Genomic DNA, 22,975 nt, shown 5'->3' with positions numbered 1-22,975 from the left:
TTTTGTTTCCTCTTCCTGCACAGAAGGCTTTTTGGATGTAAAGAGAAAGCCTAGGAAGCTATTGGCCCCTCGTGAAAAGGTGAAAATGCACACACGCATCTGCTGAACTTTCACTTTCCCCCTCTTTTATTTTTATTTATTTATTTTTTTGTTCTTACCAGAACTTTTGGTTCCCTCTCAAGTCCGTTTTTTCCGTACACACCATGTGGCTCCGTACTGAACTGTGTGAGCTCAAGCAGCCCTTCCTATGGATGGCCACCTTGCCGGGTGGAAGTCCTACTAAAAGTCCCAGGACCTTCACAGACCTTCCCAGGTATGGCCTACCCCTTGGCTAAACCCCCCAACTACTCACACAGCAGGCTTCAGATCGACAGAAGAGGAGCTGGCAATGCAATAAAAGTCTCAGAATATATACCAAAATGCCCTACAAGGGAGAGGGTGACCGGAAACCTCTGGATTGCTGAGACAAACCAAACACAAAAGAAAAATTTCATAACAAAATGGAGCCAGGAGGTACAATTAAGAATACTAAAAGGATTTGCCTAAGGGGCCGTCCAGATCCACCAAGTCTAAAAACAGAAGGAAAATCCAAAAATATCAGAAACTGAAATATTTACAAACATCATACTGCACTCATCAACCAGAATATAAGATGGAGGATGGTCACTCGGGTCTCACCTCATGGTGGCTGAGTGTCTTGGAGCTTCACCCGCAGAACACAAGGAACTGATATGAACAGAAAGACACAGTGCCTAAGTACAAAATACGAGGGAAAAATCAAAAAGTAAAAGCAATTGGAAAATCATGCGTTAACTGGAACAGATAGAAGCTGACGCAATACAACACTAGTTGTGATAGTCCAGTTGAAACCAATGTTTCCTGTGGCAGGATTGCACCATTGAGACAGAAAGAGTTCTGTCATTCCAACATATGGCATATCACAAACATTTGTAGTAATTAAACTCACTACGGGTGGCACGGTGGCACAGTGGGTAGCGCTGCTGCCTTGCAGTAAGGAGACCTGGGTTGGCTTCCCGGGTCCTCCCTGCGTGGAGTTTGCATGTTCTCCCTGTGTCTGTGTGGATTTCCTCCCAGAGTCCAAAGACATGCAGGTTCGAAGCATTGGCAATTCTAAATTGTCCCTGGTGTGTGTGTGTGCCCTGCCCAGGGTTTGTTCCCTGCCTTGCACCCTATGTTGGCAGGGATTGGCTCCAGCAGACCCCCGTGACCCTGTAGTTAGGATATAGTGGGTTGGATAATGGATGGATGGATAAACGCACTACCACAAATGTTTATGATGCGCCATCTATTTGACTGAAAAGGCAATGCCTATGTCTCTGTTATATGCCATTTGTCATGGGATTTGTAAGAACAGTGTTAATATTTGTCATGTGCCATCTCTTGCAATTGCAATGCATTTTATTACTAATGTTTGTGATGCACCATGAGTTGGAATGTCAAATGCAATGCATCTCGTTCTGTTATATGTCATTTGGTATGAGAGTCAGAAAAGCAGTATTCATGTTTATCATGTGCCATTTGTTGGAATGAAAGTTGCAATGCATTTTATTACTGCTAATGTTTGTGATGCACCATCAGTTGGAATGTCATATGCAATACATCTCTCTGTTATATGCCATTTGGTATGGGATTTGTAAAAAAAAAAAAGTGTTAATGTTTGTTATGTGCCATCTTTTGGAATGACAAATTCAATGCATTTTATTGTTACAAAGTTTGTGATGCACCAACTTTGGGAAAGACAGATAAAATGCTTTTAATTACTACAAATGTTTGTAATGTAGCATCTGTTGGAATGACAAAAGCAATGTATCTCTCTCTGTTATATATTATTTTGTATGGGATTTATTAAAGCAGTGTTATGTCAGTGATGCACCACTTGTTAGAATGACAAATGCAATACATCTCTCTGTTATATGTCATTTGGTATGGAAATTGTAAAAGCAGTGTTAATGTTTGTCACTTGTCATCTGTTGGAATGACAATTGCAATGCATTTTATTACTACTAATGTTTGTGATGCACCATCTGTTGGAATGTCAAAGGCAATACATCTCTCTCTGTTATATGCCATTTGGTATTGGATTTGTAAAAAAAAAAAAACGTTAATGTGTGTTATGCGCTATCTGTTGGAATGACAAATACAATGCATTTAATTATGACAAATGTTTATAATGTACCATCTGTCGGAATGATAAATGCAATGTATCTCTCTCTGTTATATACCATTTGGTATGGGATTTGTTAAAGCAGTGTTATGTCTGTGATGCACCACTTACTAGAATGACAAATGCAATAAATCTCTCTGTTATATACCATTTGGTATGGGAGTCATAAATGCAGTGTTTATGTTTGTCATGTGCCATCTGTTGGAAAGACAATTGCAATTCATATTATCACTACTAATGTTTGAGATGCACCATCTGTTGGAATGACAATTGCAATACATCTATCTGTTATTTACAATTTGGCATGAGAATTGTAAAAGCAGTATTAATGTTTGTGATGCACCATCTGTTGCAATGACAAATGCAATGCATTTTATTACTATAATTGTTTGTGATGCGTCATCTGTTGGAATGATTGAGACACAGCAACTGGATGAACACACAGAAACATGGACACGGATAAGGAAACCCTTCTGGGCTAAGTGGTAAAGTGCATTTAAAGCTAAACGGAAATGTGTGTTTAAGTTTGAAAGATGGTGGGTTAAGGGCACACGGTAGCGTGGCTGAGAGACCTATGGGTGTGGATGGCGAAATTTTCATGATGAGGAAATCATGTATTGATGTGCATATGCGGTCAGTTAGTGCTGGGAGGATTGTATCTGAGACATCTACTCCAACAAGACATGAAAGGAGCCTGGGCAGGATGGATGAGATATTGAGAAATGGGAGACGAGAAATTGTCCAGAAGTTAAATGGAGAGGAAAAGGAAAGGAGAAGGAAAGTCAGGATTGAGTCAGAACCGGTGCTGCAGAGTTGGAAGCAAGTGGTCAGGGATGACGCCTCAGGTAGAGACATCGGGGAGCTGCTCACGGCCTCTGAGGGATTGAGGTGGGAGATGGAAGCTGGGCTCGCGGGGTCCTCCCAGATGCCAACGGATGGCGGTAGGGACACGAGGACTTGTCGTAGTGTGTGTCTGCCTTCAGAGTGGTCCGTAAGGGGCCGCAACAGCTTAATGCAGTGTTTCTCAAACTTTCTCACCTTTGGTTCATGGTAGTGTTTTCCGGACCCACCAAGAAGCGGTGGGGGGGTCTTCATTGGTGAATCGAGTGTGATCATTACAGCAACGGGCAATTGAGCACGATGATTAAAGCGGTGCCCATCCACGACCCATTGTCATAATAAACAATAGGATCTCTTGTCCCACCAGTCGTGACCTAGTGGATGGGAAGCACTGGCTAAATCGACAGATGTGGACTAATTTTATTCTGGGATTTTTAACTCGTTTGATGGCATTTTTTATTAATTGCTGATTTTAGCCTCCACCAGAGCACTGTTTTTAAATCCAGGATTATTTATTTATTCATTTGCTAGAAGCACAGCACTTGGATTTGAACGCTTTGTCGATTGTGAGTAAAAATGCTGCACATGCCGCCCTCTCCTGCCATTATGTGCCCTCACTGCACTGTCCATCCTTGGCGTACACCTCTCGATATCCTGGGTTCAAGGATGAGTGAGCCAGCAGTGGGCAGTCGGGACATCACAGTTCGCCTTCACAAATGTTTCTGGCTTTCCAAGGCCTGCAGGTTCCCCTGAGGAGCTCCCCCTAGTGACTCCAGATTTCCCTGCAGATTTCTAATCCCACAGAATGTGATTGGGAAGGCAGGGCCGTCTTAACAGCATCATAGGCCCATCGGGGCAAAGTAGAGCACTGGGACCCCAGTTTTGATAACAAAACAGAAATATACATAGGCATCAGAAAAAACGTGGGCCCCTATGCTCGTGGGACACCCCGGGCAACTGCCCAGCATGCCCATGCGTTAAGATGGACCTGTGAGAAGGGTCTCCCCAATCCTCTTGCTAATCAAGCCCCCCAGTCCACTCTAGAGGTCTGGGGGGACACCCATACCACTTTCACACTTAACAAAAACATTTCATCAAGTAAAATGCGGTAATTGACTCTTTGATGAGGCAAGTAAAAAAGTAAAACTTCCAAATCAGTTCACCAAGTGCCCCCCGAGCACACCTGAATGCAGTGCCATGCTGGCATTGTCTAACTTGCTGTCTGATGACAACATTGGCATTGACATCTTTTTATGTTTTATTTGTAACAGAACAGGTAAGGCGGAGGCGAGTAAGTATAAGAAGCACTAAAGGGGAGTCAGAGTGTACTGATGGGGAACAGCAAATCCTCGAAACACACCAGCCATGCCACCTGCGCCCTAGGAGAGGTCACCCGCTAGTTCAAGCCCGGCCAGTACATTGGATGGGAGACCACCTTGGAAAAGCTGGGGATGCTGCTGCAAGACGTGTTGGTGAGTTCAGCAGGGGGTGCTTGCCTGTGGTCTGAAAGTGGATACCAATGCTACCAAGTGCCACGATGGGGACGCTGGCACCGTCCTGTGCATGATGTGTCGGTGGTCATTAAAGATCCCTGGGCATCCTTCATAAAGAGGAGGGTGTGTCCAAATTGTCCAGGATAAATTGCCCACCACAGCCTAGTCAGTCTGGCCCCCTAATCATCCCCTGTCTCTCTCTCACCCCTTCACCAACTAACAGCTAATGGGTGGTAGGCATACTGGGGTAAAGGTGGCTGCTGTCAAATCATTCAGGCGGGTGCTATGGATTAGTGGTGCTTGAAGTGGCTCCACACTCACTGATGCCCTTGTAGTAGAGAGAAAAGTGTTATATAAATGTAAAGAATTATTATTAATAATAATAATAATAATAATAATGATGATGATGATGATGATGATGATGATGATGATAATAACAATAATAATAATAGTAGTAGTATTAGTATTATTATTCAGGCATTTTCTGAGATTTACACATGTGAAGAACTCAATAACTTCAGAATAGTAACAAGGACTACTAAGGAGGTACTGAGTGACTTTGTAGAGGGAGATGTGCTGCTGAGATTAAACAGGCTCAGGTGTATAAGAAACCACCAGGACTTCATTCTATTGACCCTCATAGGTTAGCATTACATGAAGGACACATGAGCAAAGCAAAAAGTGCTGTGTGGCCTACAAAAAGTCCACACCAACATAGATGAGGACCTTCAGCGACCTGTCCAGGTGAGGCCTTACTTACCCCAGGCTGCTGGCCCACACGACTACAGACAGTCCAGCAGTCCCAGCGAATTGATTAAGAAAGTTCAAACTCAACTACTCCAAAAATTTAAAGGAACACTTTGAGAACATATCAGATCTCAGTGGGAACCAAAATCCAGCTGACTATCTCTACTGCTATGGACTGATATGGTGATGTGTTGGGAACGAATGGATGGAAACGAAAATGATCAACCTACAGAGGGACACCCCGAAAATCAAAGGGAAACAATGAGGTGGCAGGCAGACAGGTGAGTCCATTTGGCCAAAATTTCATTGCAGCAACTCCAAATGGTACCCAGTAGTTTGTCACTGGAAATGTCAGCACCATCGGCGGGAACAGACAGAAAACTGGGGAAGGAGAACAAGAGAGGAGATGCCAAGGACCAGAAAACCTCGGCAGAGGCATTGTGTTCAGGTCCTGATGGTGACAATCACAGAAATTAAAAGGGGACAACTAGACAGTCAAAGGAGATGAGCAGAATTCAAAAGCTACCACGCCAAAGGGGGACGGCAGCAGATGGCACAAAGGAGCTCAGTGCCTGCCACTGACTGGCACTATATGACAAATAGAGAATTGGGAAAGGCACTATATAATAGATAGATAGATAGATAGATAGATAGATAGATAGATAGATAGATAGATAGATAGATAGATAGATAGAAGGCAATATATGATAGATAGTTGCAATACTTACTTATCAAAGGCACTATATAATCAATAAACAAACATTAAAGGAACTGTATAATTGGTAGACAGATATGAAATACAACGTACATTAGTTAGATATAAAAAGTAATATATAACCAATAGCCATATCAACACCTGTTAAAGACACTATATCATTAAAACATAGATTGACGGCTGTAAAAGATACTACATATTCAATGGATAGCTAAATAGACAGATATGCAAGGCACTGTAAAATATGTATATGAACGGTATTACATAATAGATATGAACAGCACTGTGCAACAAATGAATGTGAAATGTACTTAATAATCAATTTTGTTAGATGTAAAATTCATTATTTAATTGACAGATTGATTGGTAGATGTGAAATACAGTATACAATCAATAGTCAGATAGACAAATACAATAATAGGATATAAGAGGGACTATGTAATCAATAGACAGATGTTTTATACAATATGATAGATAGATAGATAGATAGATAGATAGATAGATAGATAGATAGATGTGAAAGGCACTATATACTGCTGACCCCCTAAGCCCCCCTGAGTTACATTGTCCAGAGCCCCTCATCTTTATATCCTTTCTGATCTCTTCTCTTATTTTTGCCCACATCTTCACCTCCCTTTGGTGCCCCATGCCCTCCTGGTGTGTTCCTCCCATGGCCACCACATGTCATTGCCCCCCTGAATAGCCCCTTTTCGTACTCTCTGTCAGCCTCTCGTGGTGGATGACCTGATCACGGGGGTCTGGAGATGCTGGCCGTCTCTCCCCTGATGGCTAAGGTGACGGAGATGACTCCCGAGGTGCCCTCCCAGCCTGGCTGAAGATCTCCTTCCACAGCTCAGCGGCCATCACTCTGCCCTCAGCCATTCAGACGGTGACGGGGCACACGTAGCAGGACTAAACTCGCCACTTGGCCGCCTGCCCGGTGTGCCCCTGTCTGGATCTCAATAAAGATGCTCAGATAAAGGAGACCGGACCACTTCTGCACGTTGAACTGTTAGACCGCCATTAATTTCACGTAAATGTCCATTTTAGAATGAAACTCCAGTCTACGGGGCGTGGGAGTTGATAATTGCCGGTGGCTCCTCGTCTGATACCATCTCAAGGCCTGCCCAGTGCTGGCACCCGCCGCTGACGCTCTTCAGGGTCCCACAATGGCACGACCCGAGCTCTGGGCACAAAACAAGGGGAAACATGCGACATTTATTCGGTTTGATGTTTTCCATATGAGCGCAAAGTGCAAACACACTCGCTAATCGGCGTCCCAAATGGCCCGTCACTCCGGCCGCTTAGCTAAGACGCAAGTAATCGGCCTCAATCGAGAAACGCCGCTTTATCTGCGCTCATTTCCTGCACTGCAGTAATAAGTCACAGTCTTTGATTTGTATAATTCAGAAAATATGCAACCCGAGATTAAGGCTGGAAATGAAATCCGCGTCGGAAATCAAGAAGGCGACGTTTCGTATTGCTGAAGTTCTACAAGTTCAAAGTAAGCAAACCGCGCCGTTCTGCTCGATTCACTCGGATTAAGTGCCAGCGTGAGACCCAAACACCGCAAATGACGTTTCAGAATGAAGTCATTTAAATATAAAAGACAAGGTGGGAACACAACCAGAGGGACGTAGGAGGGTAGTGTCGTGGATCTCATCGGAAACGGATACATTTGCCGTTTCCCCCATCAGTCTCCACTCGACAGCCCATAATGACAAAGTGAAGGCATCTGCAGAATTGTTTACCAATTTATTAAAAATTCAAAACTAAAATCATTCATAGACATATTTGGACCCTTTACTCAGTACTCTGTAGAAGCCCTTTTCAAAGTCTTTCTGGCTAAGCTCCAATAATAATAATAATAATAAATACTGTTTATATAGTGCCTTTCCCATGCTCTACAAGCTTGGCACCCCTGGATTCCTCCTGGCAGATCCTCTCAGGCTCCATTAGATTGGCTGGGAAGTGCCAGTGAACTGCCATCGTCAGCTCTCTCCACACATGTGTTATGTGGGGCTTAAGTGTGGGCAACTCAAGGACACTCGGTGACTTGTCCCCAAACCCCCCAGCACCGTCTTGGCTGTACACTGAAAGTCACTGGACTCTTACTCCCTGCACTCTGCAGCAGGTTTTCCTCAAGGACCCCTCTGCATTCATCCTTCCCTCCATTCTGACCAGCCTCCCTGTCCCTGCACCCCATATTATGTTATATTGTTATTACCACCACCCTGCTTCACCATGTAGGAATGGCATTAGGCGGGCAATGAGAAGTGCCAGCGCTACACCTGTCACAGAGCTTAGAGTTCTGCCCATACGGTTCCATGTCTGTCCCATCGTATGAGAGAATCTTTTCGTCACGCTGTCCGAGTCCAAGCAGCACCCTGTTAGTCAACTTTTACTCAGGAGTGGCTTCTGTCCGGCCCCTCTACTGTAGGTGGGGATTCTTGTGATTTTGGCCCCAGGGAAAAATGAAACTTTGTAATATCAATGATTTTCGTGTGTCACAACTATTTCTCAAATTTTGAATCAAACTTGAAACGTCCTTACAATGCGGGAGGTAATACGCAGATTTATTTAGGCAGTTCCCCACCAGTCCATGTGAGTCAAACTTAAAGCAAACTGCAATCATGCAAAGTGATGCACACACATGGAGATCTTTGTCCCAAATGTGGATGAGCACACGCATGTGAATCACCATATCAGTGCACGGGGGTCCTGGAGGCAAAATGTGTGAGCACAGAGGAGGGGGACATTGTGTGTAGCCCACCATGTTATTCATTTTTAACTCTTCTTACCTCTACAACACTTAAAACACTCGGCTCACTCCACGGGGCACGTAAAAGTTCAGCCTGTAGACGTCAATGCTGTACGTGAAAAGGAAACGTGAAACAAAACTGAGCGGACATGACTTTAACCTCAACGTCCCAAACCTGGAGACGGTGCAACAGTTAAAGATCAAGGCGATACATTCAGATCTGACTGGAGACACCGTTCTAGGAAATTACAAGTATACTCCAGATTCTCAATATTCCTATTAATTACCAGCGTTAGTTAAAAAGAACAATGATTACGCTAAAATTGTGTTCTCCAATGACCACCAACAAAAGCCAAAAGCAGGAATTGATCTTCAGCGGAAATGTTTTACACAACAATGTGTTCAAGAATGAGGAGCCCGAAAGAACTAATAACATCAAAAACCAAGAAAAAAAATAAATAGTAAATATCGTACACCGAACAATACATCAAATGAACCAACACCACTATAACTGAATATACATAATATGATGGGAAAGGCACTATATAATGATAGATAGATAGATAGATAGATAGATAGATAGATAGATAGATAGATAGATAGATAGATAGATAGATAGATAGATGAGAAAGGCACTATATGATAGATAGATAGATAGATAGATAGATAGATAGATAGATAGATAGATAGATAGATAGATAGATAGATAGATAGATAGATCTGAAAGGCATTATATGATAGATAGATAGATAGATAGATAGATAGATAGATAGATAGATAGATAGATAGATAGATAGATGTGAAAGGCACTATATAATAAATTGATAAATAGATAAGGCTCTTTATATTATAATGCTTAGAAAATGCACTATATAATGGAGATTTAGTGTTGAGGGGTCTCAGGTGGTCAGTTGGGACAGACACAGTCAGATGCAGTCACAGTCTTGGAGACCTCAGAATGGCTGCATTCCATCCAAAAACTACATGGAAAGTGTTTTGTGAGTTTTGCGTCATGTTGCTGAAAACCACAGACCCTACTAAAATGGACTACAAATCCCAGCAAGCCCCGGAGTACCTTGCCCTTGGGTAGCTTCGGCGATTGCCACGAGGCCTGTTGGGTGACACAAGATGAGGATGGCAGTTTCAAAAGTGAGCCCTAAGGAGCTGGCAGGGTCACAATGGTCTGGTGTCTTTTTGTTGCATCCCAGTTACGCCCACTGGGTTTCAGGTTTTCTCTGGATTTTCGTTCTCGTCCCGCTCGTTCATGTGATTCCATCTATGTGTAAACATTCTCACCCTGGGAAGTGCTCCTTACTTCTACAAATCTTCACTTACATCGGCATCACAATATGGTAGAAATTTAAATAACTTTCAGGGGGCTGTTCACAGGGGATTTCATTTCATAACTATGTCACCGCCATAATCTGCATCTGCGAAACTGGACAATGTCGTGAGAGCCGATCGTTTTGTGTTGGGTGTTTTCTTGGATTTCTGTGGAATGTTTTATTCTGGTGCCACTGGGCCGGGTGCAGTCTCCCCTCCACTCTCCATCATGAGGATGCCATGTTATTTTACAGTGTAAGCCCACCGACAGACCCCTGTTCACGGAGCTCGTCCTTATATATATAATTTTTTTTGGACACTTCCTCTTTCGCCAGTCACGTTAACGATCCCTCTGGACGTCCCCTCTTGATGTCCTAAAGCCACACTTACAGATCGACGGCGCAGAACTGAAGGCCCAAGAATTCCGACTGAGCGAGCGCCTCCCTCACGCCATCATTCTGATTAGAAGCCGCGACAGAACAGAAGTGTGCGGCTACTGCGGTAACGAGCTGCCTTTCATTTCACAAAAAAAGCAAGTCTTACACGTAAAGCCCGATTTGATTTGATTTTAAGAACGCGAAGCGCCTTGTAGCCCTCAGTCGGCCGACACCAACTCGCTCCGGATTTCGCTCTGATGCGCCCCTCGTTATCCGGTGGGACTCGTGCGCCGTTGATCTGATTAGCGTGCATTTTAGGTGCCGAGAATTCATCTGACGGAAATGGCTTTCTGAAAACTTAGACACCGATCAAATTGGACAGCATCTCATTTACGAAAGATGAATGGCTGCTCCGAAGCCATCCGTTTAGCTGACAAGTACATTAATGTCTGTTCCGGTTATAAAAATGTAACGCTTTAGAGAAATACTTGCGATTAGAAAGCGCGCCAAACAGGATGTCGATTTCGGTTTAAAGAAAAACCCACGCGGAGCCCCCTGATTGACAGCGGGAATCACGTTGACAGTCTCCCAGAAATCAATGGCAATCATCAAATTACAATCAATGGACGGAAGCCGAGCGTTTACGTTACCCGCCGTAATCAAGTCGAGTTCTCCTCGGCGCATCAGTAGCTTTAAGTGCAGGACCACCTGCCACCCCCTCCTCACAGGCACCCAAACTTCTGGCTTTGTTGTGTTTAAATTCGGATTTTTACGTTTAACCCTTCGTATTACGAGCTGGTCAGACCTGCAAGGAAAACTTCTCGAACGTAAGCCTAAGCCACACGTCCGACCATTTCAAGTCCACCACGTAAACCGTGCGAAGGAGTCGCAAATCTGCGCCACACTGCCGACAGTCAAACGCCCAGCGCGAGCTCAGCCCGTTAATCTCTTTGATACAGAAAGTAGCAAACATCGACTACTTGTGGTGTGTAAAGGATAAAAAAATACATTATTACATATATAGGAAGAGAGAAGAATTACACAAAAGACACAAGTCTGAAGTTCAAGAAGCTTCACTCACCAATCAGGGCGCGGCTGGACAGTGCGGACGTGTGGCGTGGTGATTAGCACGGCTGGCCATACTTACCCATAATTTCAGCTGCCACGCCATAATTCTTGTGTCAGTAAGGACGCTAGAAACCGACTGTGGCTGGATTGAAACAATTCTACCAAGAAGAGTGTGCCAACATTCCTCCACAGCGTTGTGAAAGACTCATTGTCAGTTATCGCAAACGCTGGATTGCAGTTGTTGCTGCTAAGGGTGGCACATCCAATCATTAGATTTAGGGGGCAATTACTTTTTCACATAGGGCCATGTAGGTTTGGACAGTTTTTTTTTCCTTAATAAATAAAATCATGACTTAAAAACTGCATTTTGTGTTTACGTGGGTTATCTTTGTCTAATATTTAAATTTGTTTGATGATCTGAAACATTTAAGTGAGGCAAACATGCAAAAAAATAAGAAATCGGGAAGGGGCAAATACTGTTTATCTATCTATCTATCTATCTATCTATCTATCTATCTATCTATCTATCTATCTATCTATCTATCTATCTATCTATCTATCTATCTATTATATAGTGCCTTTCAGATCTATCTATCTATAATACGGCACCTTTCATTTCTATCTATCTATCTATCTATCTATCTATCTATCTATCTATCTATCTATCTATCTATCTATCTATCTGTCTGTTATATAGTGCCTTTCAGATCTATCTATCTATAATATGGCACCTTTCATTTCTATCTATCTATCTATCTATCTATCTATCTATCTATCTATCTATCTATCTATCTATCTATCTATCTATCTATCTATCTATCATATGGCACCTTTCATTTCTATCTATCTATCTATCTATCTATCTATCTATCTATCTATCTATCTATCTATCTATCTATCTATCTATCTATCTGTCTGTTATATAGTGCCTTTCAGATCTATCTATCTATAATATGGCACCTTTCATTTCTATCTATCTATCTATCTATCTATCTATCTATCTATCTATCTATCTATCTATCTATCTATGGCACCTTTCATTTCTATCTATCTATCTATCTATCTATCTATCTATCTATCTATCTATCTATCTATCTATCTATCTATCTATCTATCTATCTATCTATCTATCTATTATATAGTGCCTTTCAGATCTATCTATCTATAATATGGCACCTTTCATTTCTATCTATCTATCTATCTATCTATCTATCTATCTATCTATCTATCTATCTATCTATCTGTTATATAGTGCCTTTCAGATCTATCTATGTATAATATGGCACCTTTCGTTTTTATCTATCTATCTATCTATCTATCTATCTATCTATCTATCTATCTATCTATCTATCTATCTATCTATCTATCTATCTGTTATATAGTGCCTTTCAGATCTATCTATCTATAATATGGCACCTTTCGTTTTTATCTATCTATCTATCTATCTATCTATCTATCTATCTATCTATCTATCTATCTATCTATCTATCTATCTATCTATCTATCTATCTATCTATCTATCTATTGTGTCCCTCATATATATATATATATATATATATATATATATTGTGTCCCTCCTTTCATGTTTCTCTAGCTGTCCATTCTTGTTTGTCATCGTGTCACGGTGTGGTGACATGTCACATGTTGATTTTACAGAATTTCGCTGTCCTTTGCACACTGGACTTTGTATATTCTGTTCCTAATAAATCAGCCACTAAGGGTGACTGTGGTCCTATGATTGGTTAATTGGTTCCTGCATTGCCCCCCAGTGCATTCTGGACAGTCCAGAACTGGCCTGAGGAGGTGTAAATGTAGATGGAGAGATGATGTCAAGAATGAAACCCCTGGCAGGCGACGTAGGACCAGGCTTCAGGAAAGAGTTAAACTGTGGCTGCTAAAGTAAAGTAATCTCCTGAAAATTCTGTCATGCTTCAGAACGCTACCATATAAGTGGATGTCATTTCATTTGTATTATCTGGGGCTGTCTGCGTATTAATTACCATTAAGTAATTAACAATATCTTGCTTAATAAGCGTAAGTAATTATATCTTTTTACACCACTCATGAGGTTCATGTCATGCAGTCCGATTTCCCATTCTGCTCCAAGAGTCAAAGGTTTTGTCCACTGAGGGGCTGCTGACGTGTTAAGATGACAGTGGCGGACCCCCCCCCCCCCCCCCCCCCCAACCTCCCTCCCAGACCGCGGACACGACCGTTAGGGCTGTGTAATGAGTCACCATTCCTCTACAAATCTAGTTTTCATTGATAATTTCATTGATGCATCTGTTTTGTTAATGATAATAATAGGAATACTACTACTAATATTAATAAGAATACAATTTATTTATATAGCGCCTTTTCCACACTTGTAAACCAGACAGGCTTTGCAGTGTATATGACTGGCTGGGGTACTATGCCATATGTTGGTGTCCTGTTAAAAGATGGCAGGAGTGCAGCGGTGAACCAAGTCATCCTTGATACTTAAGGAGCCGAGGACTATTATTATTATTATTATTATTAATAATAATCATGTAGCAAGTTATAACAGATAGCAGAATGACTTAAAGTTGCAAACATCAAAAGTGACAGAGAGCAAGATGAAAAATCAAGTGAAGGAGAGTCATTCATCTGCTTGCTTGCTTATGGTGGTCCGTCAGTAACGACGTTGTCTGTGATCTCCTCCATGATGCAGCCATACATTTTTGGACTAAGGGGGTCACTGGGCTCCTTAATGTAATAAGCCACCGCCGGTGAAGTCATTGGTGATGTTCCTCCACAAGTCGTGTTTTCTAAATATGTGATGCCATTTTGGTGGATAGTTTTCCAGATTTTGCGCTCTGCTGTTAGCTTCTCCAGTTCTTCTGTCATGATGTTGCATCATTTCAAGCCCCTCTTCAGATTATCTTTGGACCACTTTATTGTTCCTCCTGGTCTCCTGTGGCCTGAAATAATACGAGGGAGGTGAGATGGAGGCGTTGGTATGACGTGTCCCACCCGTTGAGCGTTGACTCCATGCTCTTCAGAGGATCTCAGGATGGGGGAACTTTGTCTCGTTATGTACGTGATCCCATCCCAGAATTATCCAGAGAAGACAAATACAGAAGGCCTCAAGAAGTGTTTTTGTGATGCTGGTAAAGAGTCCAAGTCTCAATGAAAATGAATTCCAAAGAAGTTTATTAGCAGCAAAAACAGGTCGCTAATCAAGAAAAGGGTGAGAATGAAAACGTGCAGCCACTGCGGCCCTCCAGGACTGCAGTTTGAGACCCCTGTTCTAATGTATCGGTGTGCCAGTCACACACCCGAGAGTGTGCAGCATGCAGTCCGGTAACGGGAACCTGTAAGTAAATAAATAAAGCGTCCATCTAGTTGTGATCCAGCTCTTTACCATGGATTTGCTGAGACAGCGCGGTCAGGTGACACAGTGACGTCAAGGCTCGAACCGAAAATCTTCGGGGGCATCAGAGATGGTACACTTGGATGGGTGTCATTTACGTCACGGCACATGATGGATTAAACGTATTTATAAAACACGAGAGCATTTTCACAAACTCTACGCTTGTTTTTCGGTGGCCAATGATGACAAGTGATGTCGGAGCCTTTTGCCCAGAAGGGGACTCACGCTTGGATTGATCTGAATTTTAAGTTTTACTGTGTTGGCTGGGATTGGCTCCAGCAGACCCCCGTGACCCTGTGTTCGGATTCAGCGGGTTGGAAAATGGATGGATGGATGGATGTTGTTTTTGTATAATTATTTTTCATGTCAGTCAGTCAGTCAGTCATTTTCCAAACCGCTATATCCTAACACAGGGTCATTGGGATCTGCTGGAGTAAATCACAGCCAATACAGGGCGCAAGGCAAGAAACAAACCCTGGGCAGGGCGCCAGCCCACTGCATGGCACACACACACACACACCCACACACCACGCACACACTAGGGACAATTTAGACTCGCCAATGCACCTAACCTGCATGTCTTTGGACTGTGGGAGGAAACCCACGCAGACACGGGGAGAACATGCGTTTATGAATTTTCCGTTAAATTTTGTATGCTTTGTCTTTAAATGCCGTTCCATTCCTTAGGCTTTGTGGGTGGAGCTCCAGGAGGCGGGGCCACCCTAACATCACTCCTTCTGAGCCCGCCCCCTAGCTGAGTAAGCTCAAATCAGGCGAGCGTTCAGATCATAATGGAGATGTGGCTTTTGTTCTTTTTCTTTGGTGTTTTATGAGTTCATTGAATTTCTTTTGCATCTGGATTTGCTGAACTGGACTGGTTTGCTGTAGGACTGCCTGCTCATTTGTTGCTCTTTCGAGCATTTTGCTTGTATTTTTCCTAATTTTTCCCTAAGATTCTCTTTTGCCCTTTTATTTTGTGCACAAGCTGGAGGCTGCAGGTGACCCTCTTCCTTGAGGGTTTTTCCTATATTATATTTTCTTTTGTTATTTTCACCAGCTTTTGACACCATTTTTGGGGGTCTGTTATGCCAGAGGGCTGCAGATGACAGTTTTGAGACTTGCTGGATTAGGGATGAGTCTCCTTGGGCAGGCTACTGAGGTTATGGCCTTTATGGAAAGATCAGCCCGACTAGAGACAGACACAGGACTCCCAATGTCCAAAACACACACGTTTATTTTCAGTTCTGCACAGCACAGTGCACCAGTCACTCACAGTCCTTTCTTTAACTCTCTTTTCTTCTGCCACCTCCACTCCTCTCTCTCTCTCACTCACTCTCTCTCTCACAAGCTCCGTCCTTTTCCACCCGATGGAGTGAGGTGGCCCCAGGTGTGCTCCAGGTGTTCCCTGACGATCCTCTTGCAGCACTTCCTGCTGTGGCGATAGTGGTGCCGTCCAGGGCTCTGGGATGGTCCAGGCACCCCACTGATGGGGGCCATGGACCCCAACTTGGTTGAGCTTCCAAGCTCCAAATCCATGGTCCTGATGTAATCGGGTTTCCCTCTTACGCCCCAGGGAATATATTGCCCCTCTCCTGGTCCTTCCCTTCCCCAGGAGTCCCGGTGGGGGAAGGACCCCGGTTGTCTGTCACACCTTGTATTCCTTTTGCTGTGTTGGGGAATCCAAATCGCAAGAAATTAACCGGATTACTCGCCTTATCCCAGGTTTGTGTGCACATTTAAATGCACTTCACGTAAGACGACAAGATATCTGAGTAAAATATTCATTTGTGCGTGCGACTTAACCTGGGAATGGCACTCATATCTCTCTATTATGCTGAAGATGTCATACAGTGTTAACATTGCAGCGCTGCGGTGTCCGTGCATCACTTTCTGCTCACTATGAGCCCCGGCACTTCACGATTTACAAACGAAGCTCTGCTCGTCACAATATGTAAAGATGGGCCAGCCTGCTGATCTCTTTGATCTAGAAAGTAGCAAACATCGACTACTTGTGGTGTGTAATGGATTAAAAAATGCAATATTACATAAGAAGAGAGATGAATTTCACAAAGACACAAGTCTGACGTTCAAGAAGCTCCACTCACCAATCAGGGTGCAGCTGGACAGTGTGGACATGTGGCGTGGTGATCAGTGCGGCTGGCATTCCAAACCTAGAATTTCACCTGCCACGTCATAATTCCTGTTAAAGTACGGACCCTTGAAACTGACTGATCTATTATATAGTGCCTTTCCTATCTATCTATCTATCTATCTATCTATCTATCTATCTATCTATCTATCTATCTATCTATCTATCTATCTATCTATCATATAGTGCCTTTCACATCTATCTATCTATCTATCTATCTATCTATCTATCTATCTATCTATCTATCTATCTATCTATCTATCTATCTATCTATCTATCTATCTATCTATCTATCATACAGTGCCTTTCACATCTATCTATCTATCATATAGTGCCTTTCACATCTATCTATCTATCTATCTATCTATCTATCTATCTATCTATCTATCTATCTATCTATCTATCTATCTATCTATCTATCTATCTATCTATCTATCTATCTATCTATCTATCTATCTATCTATCTATCTATCTATCATATAGTGCCTTTCATATCTATCTATCTATCTATCTATCTATCTATCTATCTATCTATCTATCTATCTATCTATCTATCTATCTATCTATCTATCATATAGTGCCTTTCACATCTATCTATCTATCTATCTATCTATCTATCTATCTATCTATCTATCTATCTATCTATCTATCTATCTATCTATCTATCTATCTATCTATCTATCTATCTATCATATATTTCCTTTCACATCTATCTATCTATCTATCTATCTATCTATCTATCTATCTATCTATCTATCTATCTATCTATCTATCTATCTATCATATAGTGCCTTTCACATCTATCTATCTATCTATCTATCTATCTATCTATCTATCTATCTATCTATCTATCTATCTATCTATCTATCTATCTATCTATCTATCTATCATATAGTGCCTTTCACATCTATATATCTATCTATCTAAACTATCAATGTAAACTCAATCTCAAATAAGATCGACGAACTGGCTGCGCTGGTGAAAAATGTCAGGACCTACAGAGAATGCAGTCTGTTGTGTTTCTGCGAAACGTGGCTAACTAACACCATCCCAGATGCTAATGTGGAGCTACCCGGGTTTAGCACAGTTAGAGCGGACAGAGATGCAAGTACCTGTGGGAAGCACAAAGGAGGAGGACTCGCTCTTTATGTTAATACACGGTGGTGTAACTCTGGACATGTTAACGTCAAAATCTCCACTTGCTGCAGGGATATCGAACTGTTGGCCGTAAGTCTGCGTCCCTACTACTTGCCCAGAGAGTTTGGACATGTCATTGTTGTCATCGTGTACATCCCACCTCAAGCAGACGTGGAGTCAGCGAGTGACATCATCCATTCTGCTGTTGCTAAGTTACAAACACAGCACCCTGAGGCGCTTGTGCTAATCGCTGGAGACTTTAACCATGTGACGCTGGACAAAACATTACCTGCATTCTCCCAGTATGTGGACTGTAACACCCGGGGAAGTAAGACTATTGATTTACTGTATGCAAACGTTAAAGACGCATACAGCGCCACCCCACTGCCTGCGCTTGGGAAAGCAGATCATAACCTGGTTCTGCTTCAGCCTCACTACAAACCAAAAGTGAGAGTCCTACCTGTAACCACACGATCATTCAGGAAGTGGACCCCGGAGGCTGAGAATGCTCTGAGAGAATGCTTTGGAACTACAGACTGGGATATCCTGCAGGGATCACATAGTGAGAACATTGAGGAAGTTGTTGACTGCACTACTGACTACATCAACTTCTGTATGGACATTGTAGCTCCAGTAAGAACAGTACGCTGCTATGCTAACAACAAGCCATGGATTACAAGTGACATCAAGGGCCTTTTGAACCAGAAGAAAAGGGCTTTTAAAGACGGTGATCAGCATGAGCTCAAGCGCGTGCAGAAGGAACTCCGAGTCCAGCTCAGGGCAGCGAGGGAGAAGTACAGGAGAAAGCTGGAGCAGAAGTTGCAGAATAACAGCATGAAGGAAGTGTGGGATGGGATGAAGATCATCACTGGCTGCAGCTCGAATTGGGGTGCCACCATCGAGAGAGACGTGAAGAGAGCAAACCAAATGAACAACTTCTTTAACAGGTTTGACCACCCTAACCCACTCTCACTCTCATCTCGGAGTACTGCACCCTCCACACATCCTTCTGCTGATACCAGCATAGGAGAGACATCCCCACCCATAATTACAACAGCGCAAATGAGCAGAGAGCTGAGGAGACTTCGTGCCAGCAAAGCAGCGGGTCCAGATGGAGTATCGCCATGACTGCTGAAGGCCTGTACATCGGAGCTGGGGGGACCTCTACAGCGCATCTTCAACCTGAGCCTGGAACAGGGGAGAGTCCCGAGGCTTTGGAAAACATCTTGCATCACCCCAGTCCCAAAGGTATCACGTCCTGGTGAGCTGAATGACTTACGGCCTGTCGCTCTGATATCACATGTGATGAAGACCATGGAGAGGCTGCTGCTTCACCACCTTAGGCCACAGGTTCAACATGCCCTCGACCCTCTGCAGTTTGCATATCAGGAGAAGGTGGGAGCGGAGGATGCCATCATCTATATGCTACATCGATCCCTCTCCACTTGGACAGAGGCAGTGGCGCTGTAAGAATTATGTTTCTAGACTTCTCTAGCGCCTTCAACACCATCCAACCTCTGCTCCTTAGGGACAAGCTGACAGAGATGGGAGTAGATTCATACCTGGTGGCATGGATCGTGGACTATCTTACAAACAGACCTCAGTATGTGCGTCTCGGGAACTGCAGCTCTGACATTGTGGTCAGCAGCACAGGTGCACCACAGGGGACTGTACTTTCTCCAGTCCTGTTCAGCCTATATACATCGGACTTCCAATACAACTCGGAGTCCTGCCACATGCAAAAGTTCACTGATGACACTGCTATCGTGGGCTGTATCAGGAATGGGCTGGAGGAGGAGTATAGGGACCTAATCAAGGACTTTGTTAAATGGTGCGACTCAAACCACCTACAACTGAACACCAGCAAAACCAAGGAGCTGGTGGTGGATTTTAGGAGGCCCAGACCCCTCATGGACCCCGTGATCATCAGAGGTGACTGTGTGCAGATGGTGCAGACCTATAAATACCTGGGAGTGCAGCTGGATGATAAACTGGACTGGACTGCCAATACTGATGCTCTGTGTAAGAGAGGACAGAGCCTGTTATACTTCCTTAGAAGGCTGGCGTCCTTCAACATCTGCAATAAGATGCTGCAGATGTTCTATCAGACGGTTGTGGCGAGCGCCGTCTTCTACGTGGTGGTGTGCTGGGGAGGCAGCTTTAAGAAGAGGAAAGACGCCTCACGTCTGGACAAACTGGTGTGGAAGGCAGACTCTATTATAGGCACAGAACTGGACAGTTTGACATCCGTGGCAGAGCGACGGGCGCTGAGCAGACTCCTGTCAATTATGGAAAATCCACTGCATCCACTGAACAGGATCAGGGTAAACGTTAACATTTAACATTATACAAAGTTCTTGTCTGTTTTTTACCTGCATTATTATCAATCTTTAATTTAATATTGTTTTTTGTATCAGTAAGGTGCTGCTGGAGAATGTGAATTTCCCCTTGGGATTAATAAAGTATCTATTACAATACAATACAGTTTATTTTTGTATAGCCCAAAATCACACAGGAAGTGCCGCAATGGGCTTTAACAGGCCCTGCCTCTTGACAGCCCCCCAGCCTTGACTCTCTAAGAAGACAAGGAAAAACTCCCAAAAAAACCTAGTAGGGAAAAAATGGAAGAAACCTTGGGAAAGGCAGTTCAAAGAGAGACCCCTTTCCAGGTAGATTGGGCGTGCAGTGGGTGTCAAAAGAAGGGGGTCAATACAATACAATACAGTACAGTACACAGAACAATTCCTCAATATAGTAAGAAATAAAAAATATAAATTTTAGAAGTACAGAGCAGAATTTAACAGTAGATGATATATCCCATAATAAGATTTGTATTTGTGTAGAGTCCTGGAGACCTCATCCTTCAAGCTGCCTCCCCCATTTGGCCATTCCACGGCTGAAACAGTACTGGGCCAGCCAATCCGATGAAAGGACCCCTCTTTCCCACGATTCCTGCGATCCTCCATCTGGGATGACTTTTCCTTAGGCAGGCAAAACAACTTGGCAGGTGGGCCGTGGGCACCAAGTGCCACATTTGATTACCGAGAAGAAAAACAGAACAAGTGAGGGTTAGTATCCAATTATAACTGTCATGTTACTTATGTTTTAGTGCTAATGACTAACAACAGAGATGCAGTCTGTACAGTTAATCAGCAGCTCTAGTCAGGGTGTGCTAAACTGAAGTAGTGAGTCTTCAGCCGGGATTTAAAAGCTGAGACCGAAGGGGCATCTCTTATAGTAACAGGCAGACCATTCCACAGTTTAGGGGCCCTGTAACTAAAAGCTCAACCTCCCACTGTTATTTTATTAATTCTTGAAATCATAAGCAGACCGGCATCTTGAGATCTTAATGTGCGCTCTGGTTTGTAAGTCATGATAAGTTCAGACAAGTAAGCTGGACCTCAGCCATTTAATGCTTTATATGTTAAAAGGAGGATTTTGAAATCTGCCCTAAACTTAACCGGGAACCGGTGTAAGGATTTAAGAACTGGAGTTATGACAAGAATAAGAACATCATCTTGTTCTTGTAATAATTCTTGCAGCAGCATTTTGGATTAACTGGAGGCTGTATAAAGAACAGTTTGAACATCCAGTGAACACAGCATTGCAGTAGTCAATCCTACTAGAGATAAATGCATGAATTAATTTATCAGAATCCTGTTTATTTAAAAAGCGCCTTAATTTCCTAACATTTTTAAGATGGAAGAAACATGTTTTGGACAACTTTGTAATATGCGCTTTAAATGACATGCGAGAGTCAAAGATAACTCTGAGATTGTGGGCTGATTCAGTAAAATTGACTGGGATTCCAACTGAGGTAAATGATGACAAAATATTATTGTGATCAGCGTCATTCCCTCCAACAATTAACATCTCTGTTTTATCTGTATTTAAAGACAAGTAGTTCTCATTCATCCATCCATCCATTCGCTAACACAACTAATTAAAGACAACATCAGAGAAACTTCATTTGATTTAAATGAAAGGTATAACTGGGTGTCATCTGCATACGAGTGAAAATGAACATGATGTTTCCTAATGAGAGATACAAGTGGAAGCATGTAAAGTGAAAACAGTAAAGGTCCCAGTACTGAGCCCTGCGGGACACCATATTGAACTTCCGTGTATAATGATGGAGTCCTGTCAGCACATTTCTGTACAGATTGGAATCGATTTGATAAGTAAGAACTAAACCAAGCGAGCACGGTGCCTGTAAGCCCAACATCATTTTCTAGCCTGTGCAGTAAAATAGAATGGTCGATGGTGTCAAATGCTGCACTTAAGTCCAACAACATAATTACAGTTGAGTTTCCTTCATCAGAGAATATCAGAATGTCGTTTACAACCCATGTTAGTGACATTTCTGTACTATGATCAGTGCGAAAAACAGACTGGAATTTCTCAAATAAATTGTAATGCGTAAGGTGTGTCTGAAGCTGACTGGCGACTACTTTATCTAGTATTTTAGAGAGAAACGGCAAATTTGAAATAGGCCTATAATTATTTAGTATATGTGGGTCAAGGTCTGACCTTTTAAGTAATGGTTTAATGACTGACACTTTTAGTGCATCTGGTACTGTGCCATGCAATAATGAACTATTGATAATGTTAAGGATAGGCGCTGCAAGAACATCCATTGCACTTTTTACTAGTTTTGTTGGCACGATCTAGGGGACAAGTAGTGGGCTTCATTTTAGAAATTAAACTTAAGACTTCCTGCTGAGTTACAGGATTAAAATTACTAAAGTGCTGAGTGCAATGTGAGACAGGGTCTGCTAAGCTAGTA

Source organism: Erpetoichthys calabaricus, chromosome 4 (genome assembly GCF_900747795.2).
Source record: "Erpetoichthys calabaricus chromosome 4, fErpCal1.3, whole genome shotgun sequence".
NCBI lineage: Eukaryota > Metazoa > Chordata > Cladistia > Polypteriformes > Polypteridae > Erpetoichthys > Erpetoichthys calabaricus.
This window is presented reverse-complemented; position numbering follows the sequence as displayed.